We start from the raw sequence: 8,010 nt of genomic DNA on the forward strand, positions 1-8,010 counted from the left end.
TGTTAGATTCGAGAAATTATCAGATTTATTTATAAATAAATTTACCTTTATTATTAAGGATAAAGGTGGTTAATGAAGCCTAATTTGTAGTTAATTAAACTAAGTTTAATTTTATTGTCAAATGGCCCAACCTTAAAGCCCAAATTAGAACCCAATTTGGAATAGTGCATTAGCCAAGGTAATGATTATGGGATTGGTAGGGAATCCGTTAACCCATCGCCCGTTAAGAAAAAATAATAATAAATAATAATAATAATAAGCCCAATCACGACTCCTTCCCTGTTTCGCCTTTTTGCCGCGAGACCCCGCGTCGCTCGGCCGCGGAGAAATCGGAACAGGGGAGGCTTTAAAGAGCCACGGTCGGGAACCCTAGGGGGAGGCATCGCGACCCTCCACCGCACGCCGTCCGCCGCTCGTCGCTGCTCTGCAAGACCGCCGCCGCCCTGGAGAAGCAGCCAGCTCTGGTTTTCTCGCCCTAGCCCTTCTCCCTAACTTCTATTCTTCTTCCTCCGTCGCCAGCCGCAAGCCGCCGTCGCCCAGTCCCGTTTCTCTTCTTCCTCAGCCCGACGCCGCCGCCTCCTGCAGAGAGACACCGCCCGAAGCCAACAACCGCAGCCGCCTTCTTCCTCCGCCGCCGCTGCCGCCGCTGACTGAAGCCACACAGAGCCAACCTTCACTGCCCAGCCAGCCGCCATTGCCGATTCTTCTTCTTCTTCCCAAACAGAAGCCTTCAAGCGCCATCTCCCTCGCTCGCGAGTTCAAGAACCGAAGTGGGCTGAAATTTAGGGTTCTTAAGGCTCAATCGAAGGTAAGATCTCTTCTTGATTCGTTTTTTGGTTTGTGCTTGTTGTAAGAAACTGCCGATTAGGGGGATTTGGGGATAAATCTGGTTCGGTCCTGTTATGTTCATTTGCTCTGTTTGATTGGAATAACTGATGTAGGCTAGATGAAAGTTGATTTTGGGGTTTCTGTTAGATTAGCATGGTGGATGTGTTGACCTAATTAAAGACTGATCTAATTAGGTTAATTAGAGTTTGGTTGTGGGGCTAGTTGGATTCAATTCTGGTTTCTATTTGAATAGGATATTTATAGGATAACTTAAATTCGGTTGAAGTTGGTAAATAAGATTAATCTGTGAGCGAGTTAATTAAATAAATTAGATTAAAGTTGGTTTACAGTTAAATAATTAAATTACTTAGATAATTAATGAGTTAGTCAAAGTAATAATATATAGTTAATAATTAATAAGTAATTTCTTTGATTAGTTCATGGATTAAGTAACTACGTCATTAAGTTATAGTAGTTAATTGATCAATATTTAGGGGTAATATGTTATTTGGTAATTAGATATGCTTATTAATTGATTTTTTAATTAGGAGTTAATTGAAGTATTAATCAGATTAATAATTAGATCATACCAAATAAGTAGTAATTGGGTTAGACTAACCATAGAATCGGCTAGGATTTACCTTGTTGAAAAGTAAATACAGTATTTAGAAGATGTTTATTGTAATTACAGGATCCTGATCTGTTGATAATACCATACGCAGAGGATTTCTTTAGGGTTCTTATTGCAACGATTTCAGCAAGAGGTGGGTAATCTTTGTATTTGGTCAATACAGATCTACTCTTTTTCAGTGCATGATTTCTTTCTCTTATTGTTGATTTCATTCCTATACCTGTTGCTATCTTTATTCATCCTCAATACAGTTGTTCGTGCACACTTATTATTATTAGTTTGATGCTTACCGTTGACCTTAATCTGATACTTCGATCTTAGTTAGTTGGATGTTTGATACTTGATACCTAGTTTTTGATAATTACAGTTGATACCTTGAATCGCATATCGTTGCTTGATTATTAGTTGTTGGCTCTTAGTATTGTTAAAGATCAGTTGTTGGAGTTGTGTATATGTCCTGTTTGGCCCCTCAGGTTACTGCTCCGAGGGGGGGGGGGTGATTGGGGAGTGTAGAGTGCGGATAGTGACTTGCACTTGATTATGTCCTGTTTGGCCCCTCAGTTCACTGCCCCGAGGGGGGGTGACTGAGGAGTGTAGAGTGCGGACAATGACATACATTGGATTACGTCCTGTTTGGCCCCTCAGTTCATTCCCGAGGAGTGACTGGGGAGTGTAGAGTGCGGACAGTGACTTGTTTGTTGATTTCATTGTTTGTTGCGTTGTTGCATGCATTTATTGTTGTTTACTGCATTTATAGTTACTGCCCTATGTTGATAGTTGTTGTACTTGTTGTTATACGACTGTTGCATGACATGACATACATGATTCTCATATTGTATGTGGATTTTACTCTTGTAGTATCATGTTGGAACTGTATACTTGTTGACATCTATGCTACTATCCAGTTGATACCTTATTATGTTTTGCACTTCTTATCTGTACCCACTGAGTATTTTTGCTCACCACCCAGACCTTGGGGTTTTTCTGTCTCCTCAGGTAACAGATACACTTACTCGGAGCTTGGAGATTGGCCGACTGCTTCCATCTCACCTCAGAAGACTTAATATATTGATTTATTCGTTTTGTCGTAATTCAATATGGTTGTATATGTATGTCATACATTGTCGTGTTTTTCCGCTGTTTGAAATTTTACCTTTCGTATGTGATTCTTATATCGGATTTGGTTTCCTTGTAGTGAAATTATATAGCTTGTATGTGGTAGTTGTTGTGGCCGTGTATTTTTATTCACTACAACAAAAATTGTATGTTGGGGCGCTCAAAAAGTGCCTCAATAGATTTATGTTGTGACACTTTGATTTGTTGAGGCGTTAGGATAAAACGTCGTACAAGCGGGTGTCACAATAAATACTAGCGCCCCAACAGATATTTGTTGAGGCGTTACTAAATGTTCCTTGAAGTGTTTTTGAGGCACGAAAAAATGCCTCATCTGCTATATGTTGAGGCATTTTATTGTGCCTTTTAAAGTTCATTTTAAGGCATCCAAAAGTGCTTCATCTGCTATATGTTGAGACGTTTTATTTTGTCTCATAAATTTCATTTTGAGGCACAAAACAATGCCTCACCTGCCATATATTGAGGCAATTTATTGTGCCTCTTAAATTATATGTTGAGGCACAAAATAGTACCTCATCTGCCATATATTGAGGCAATTTATTGTGCCTCTTAAATTACATGTTGAGGCACAAAATAGTGCCTCATATATAATATGTCGAGGCGTTTTATTATGCCTCTTAAATTACATTTTGAGGCACAAAACAGTGCCTCATCTATCATATGTTGAGGCGTTTTATTATGCCTCTTAAATTTTCTTTTGAGACACAAAACAGTGCCTCATCTATCATATGTTGAGGCGTTTTATTATGCCTCTTAAATTTTCTTTTGAGGCATGAAAAAGTGTCTCATCTGCTATATGTTGAGGCGTTTTATTATGCCTTTTAAATTTCATTTTGAAGCATGAAAAAGTGTCTCATCTGCTATATGTTGAGGCATGACAAACATAACTATATCAACTCGATTAAGAATTATATAATTTCAAAAGTTATACACACATTAACATACTTTACAGGGTGTTTAGTTTAGAACAAGTTGGAGAGCATTTGCTCAAATATCGACCAATCGGTGTAGTTATGATATCTATGAACAAGTAGAATCAGCAAGTCAGTCTCAGTTTCCATGAACAGCTACTTTTCAGATGAGTGTTTGTTGTCTCTTGAGCTTTGCTGCCTCGGTGAATCTCACTAGCTTTTGCTCCTACAAGAACAAGATAGAACATAAATTATGATTAAAATTCTTGAATTTTCACAGCTAGAACTTGGAAATAGGAAGACTAATGCATTTCTCTACCTGATTGTGAATGAGCGATTGGAAAACCTCAAGCTGCTTTGTTCTATTTTCGTAAGACTTTTTCCTCCTCAAGCAATTCATCGCAGACTGATCCTGAAGCATTTCAAACAGAATATGAAATGCAATTGTAATGGGAACCATCATACTTCTTTTTGAGAAGGATTAAGAGCATTTGGATGATACGAACCATCATACTTCTTGTTGCTTTATACAATTGTAATGGGTACAAAATACAAACTAACCTTAGTAGATTACACATAGATCAGTGGATAATGAAGCAGAGTTCTGCCTACAAATATTGAAGTAAATGATAATGAAGCAAAGATAGGCATTGCAGCAACAGGTCAGTGGATTACAATTCACTTAGTTAATTTAACCACCATATTTTCAATAAGTTGTGTAAGTCTAAAAAATATTGATTAGGTCAATCTAATCTTGACTTCAATATCCGACAATCCCTCAAAAGAAAGCTTAGAGTATATATGTCTGTGAATCAAAACCTGATAAAATGTGAAATACGCATATATTCACATGCAATTCAGACTTGAGAAGAGAAAAATTATTCCTTGACCATTAGATGTCACTTTAATATGCCCTGCAAGACAGTGTGCCCAATAGTAAGTTTTCTATAGTTGTTTGGGTGCCTTCTTATAAATGTTGAAATCTTCATCAATGTAGTCAATACTTCCCTCCAGTGTCAAACCTACACATTATGGTTATCTACAGATAATTTTTAGTTTCAAATTTAAGGAGAGTTATTGCAATCCTTTAGTTGAAATATTCTCATTCACAGCCTTCCCTTGTTCACTTTCTCTCTTATTTGGGTTGTCTGTTCCAAAGTCCATCTCTTGTGACGTTTAGAAAAACCATGCACATACGTCACCGAAACTAACACCAAACACTTACAATGGTCTTTGAACAACTGTGCTAATATTTATGTGAAGTGGCAGATACATGTATAATGCATGAAATATTATACATTATGTATTTTGTATCATCCATTTCGCAATTTATAGCCCTGCTTCACCTCCGAAAATATTGCCAAGTAAGGATCAGGCATTATAACCAGATTATGTGCAAAAATAAAAACAAGACGTGTATTTCAGAGATTTAACAATCACATGCCACTTAATATTTTCTAAAAGTAGCAAGAAGAAATTGATGGCCTCAACTTAATAGAGGGTGTAATCCGAAACAAAACAAAATGATAGCTCAGGAAGATGCAAGCTACTCTTATTTTATGTATTACAACTATATGATTCTCCAGTTATTGTAAGTTTCATAAATTTCTACCTTGCCATCGATGAGGTAGTATACATGCTTTGGTTTCATACATATGAGAAAAGGAACTAGATAAATAAATAACTTTGGCAATTGTTGTTCTCTCTTTCATGGACCCCCCTATTATATCTTGCCCTGTGGACGTTTATGTTGATATGATACTCTTATCATCTGTTGGTTGTACAGAAACCTTGTTTGCATCTCAAAGAAAAATTATTAGCCAAATGATTTGATTACTTGCGATGAGATCATAATAAAAATATAAACTAAAGGCTACACCTACAATGAAGTGCGAGAAACATTAACTAGAAACAAGCATATGCAAACCTCAATTTGCTCAGTCCGAAATCTGTAATTCATTGTTAAAAAGTTGAAGCCAAAAAACAGTCCGGGTCCAGTTACATTAATTCAAGACACGATCTCAACTAAAACTAGCTCAATTTTGCTAATTCGTTCTCAATTATTCCGTAACAATAGCATAAACAAACCAAATATTCACAAAGATTTTCATTTTTATGACAAAAAAAACATCATTCTTTTGTTTTGTTTTTTAATTCTGTTTAACGCTTTCGTATAAGTGGTCTATTTAGCTTCATGATTTGGGTAAAAAGTCTCTATATGGACAACTAATAGAGAAATTGAAATTACTGATGCTTATTGATTTATAAAAAATTCAAACAAAAATATATTTTAGTTTAATTTCAATTTGTTATCTATTTCATTTTTTACTAACTCATGCTCCTATAAAAGGCTGATAGAGTAGTATTATTTATAATAATTCTCGTGTTCAGAGATAGTTTTTTTACTTTAATGATTAGATTTTGCATAATTGTTACTAATTTCTTAGACTTAAGTACCTTTCTCTGTTAGGCAACTCAGTAAATGCTTGAGCAAAGACATGACCCTGCATCATGAATGTTCTACAACCTTTAATAATACTGGCATATATGGTAAAGAAGAGAAGTTCCTTTTTCATCCAAAGGCATGGTACAATGATTTTCATTAGAAGTTATAGATAAATGTGCACTAAAATGCCACTAACAGGTATATCAAAGGAGATGCATCACTTAAACACAATGAATCTGTCAGTATTTTTATGTAATACAAATAGAAATGATGAATTGACAACCATAACATTTTAAGTGTAAAAGAAATAAGATCATGAGGCAAAATATAAGATTTCATAAAATGCAAAGCCATCAGTTACGGAAGTCCAAAACTAAGACATTGATAGCTCCAAACAAATTCAACTAGAAGAAAAAAGTCATTAAACAAGGCCAATGAAAGACAAGTTTATCAAGTACCTGCGAAGGATCTTGGAGGTGCTGTGAGAACGGATGATCGGTGCACGGTCATCCACGCCCGCACGGTCTCCACGCCCGCACGGTCGCACGGCCGGTGCTGTGAGAACGGATGATCGGTGGTGTGAGGGCGATGGCAAAATCGAGGGTTCGGTTGAGGGAGAACAGGGAAAACGTGAGGCGGGCAGTGAAAGACAACTCGATCTGAAGTTTTCGAGATCGAAAATAACACCAAAGACAATCAAAATGATGAACTTGCCTCTGAGTTTAGGGCTTCCGCGAGTTCGATCGGAAGAACTTGCCTCTGAGTTTAGGGCTTCCGCGTCGCCGTGGTAGTGGTTTAGGGTGCCGCCGCCGCCGCCTGTCTTTTCTCTGGTTTAGGGCGATACACAAACTCGAGGGAGGGTTCGGTTTTGGTGGGTGTAGGGAATCGGGCGATGAGAAGTAACTAGCAGGTGGTACATGCACCGCGCGTTGCGCGGTGTGTGCCATAAGTAGTAGCTTAAATATAAGTATAAATACAAGCATGTTCACGTAAAAAGAAAGGCTTGAAGGACTATAAACTTTGAAAGAAGTTCACACATGCCCATCATTATCAGGAGAGGAACACCATTCCGTTGCAGCATTTTGTACGAAACACAAAGGGTGAGAGAAGGAAAGAACCGGATTTTTCGCTGAAAAAAATCAAAGATGTGACATTAATAAACATTTTTCAAATTCAAAAATAATAGAAAAATTAGGAGGAAAAGGTAATTTTATGTTTAGGTAGACCATAAAATAGATTACCAGAGCAGCATGCACAGGTGCTCAGATCGATGCCATTAGAGCCCTATGCAATTGAACCAAAATCAGGAAAATCTCACTGCCGGCGCAGAAAGCGGTGCATCAGAAAGGGATTTCAGAGCATCGGACAAGGATGATTTGGGGGAGGGTTTAGCGGACTCGGAGAGAGCGGGCCAAGACGCGGTTCCCCCAATCACGGCGGCGCCCGCCTTCGCCGACACATTGGGCGGTTGCTTCCAAGCCTGCTTCTTACCTTGGGCGGCGTCCGATGAAGTCCTAGACGCGTCTTTTAATTTTTGTGTTTTTCATTCTTAAAGATTTTGTTATAGTAATTTATTGTTTTTTATAATGGTTAAACATTTTTTCTTTGAAGATCGAACTTTTTAGATGTTATTTATAATAAAAGTATATAATAAAAAGATGACTAACAAAAATGGTAGCTATCTATTTAGTGAGAATTCGCAATTCATTAGCATCATTCCCTTTCTATATGCTACAGTTATAGTGGCCGTCAATCTCCAGCGTAAAAGTCAACTTGCTCTCGTAGCTATGGAATTAGATGGCTATAATCACTTGATTAGATATTTGATTTTATCAGTAAAATATTTAAGACCCACCTGTCTCTTTAAGTCTTAATCAATAGTTCATTTAATAAATGCATGATTTGATGATCGAAAAATATAAATCAAAACATATCGTGATTTGGATTGATTGAAATGACAATACGTAACACAATATTTTAAAGATTGGCCAAAAAATAAAAAATGATGAACAGCAAAGATTAAGACAGTAGATTATTTAATTAAGTAAATTTTAATTAAT

The 8,010-nt window shown here is 37.1% G+C and overlaps 2 long non-coding RNA genes across 2 annotated transcripts; one reads left to right on the forward strand and one right to left on the reverse strand.

The window, feature by feature from the left end:
• The first annotated feature begins 314 nt into the window (after positions 1-314).
• Positions 315-2,699, forward strand: LOC141812403 (uncharacterized). Its single transcript, XR_012600283.1, has 3 exons — positions 315-808; positions 1,520-1,592; positions 2,456-2,699. It is a non-coding gene; the product is annotated as an uncharacterized LOC141812403 (long non-coding RNA).
• Positions 2,700-3,477: 778 nt separating this feature from the next.
• On the reverse strand, positions 3,478-6,812 carry LOC141812648 (uncharacterized). The gene is made up of 3 exons (XR_012600317.1): positions 6,409-6,812; positions 3,824-3,916; positions 3,478-3,730 (listed from the first exon to the last, which is right to left on the reverse strand). It is a non-coding gene; the product is annotated as an uncharacterized LOC141812648 (long non-coding RNA).
• Positions 6,813-8,010: the final 1,198 nt, after the last annotated feature.

Source organism: Curcuma longa, chromosome 19, assembly GCF_044706935.1.
Source record: "Curcuma longa cultivar G26 ecotype Majalengka, Jawa Barat chromosome 19, ITB_CL_G26_1.1, whole genome shotgun sequence".
Lineage (NCBI taxonomy): Eukaryota > Viridiplantae > Streptophyta > Magnoliopsida > Zingiberales > Zingiberaceae > Curcuma > Curcuma longa.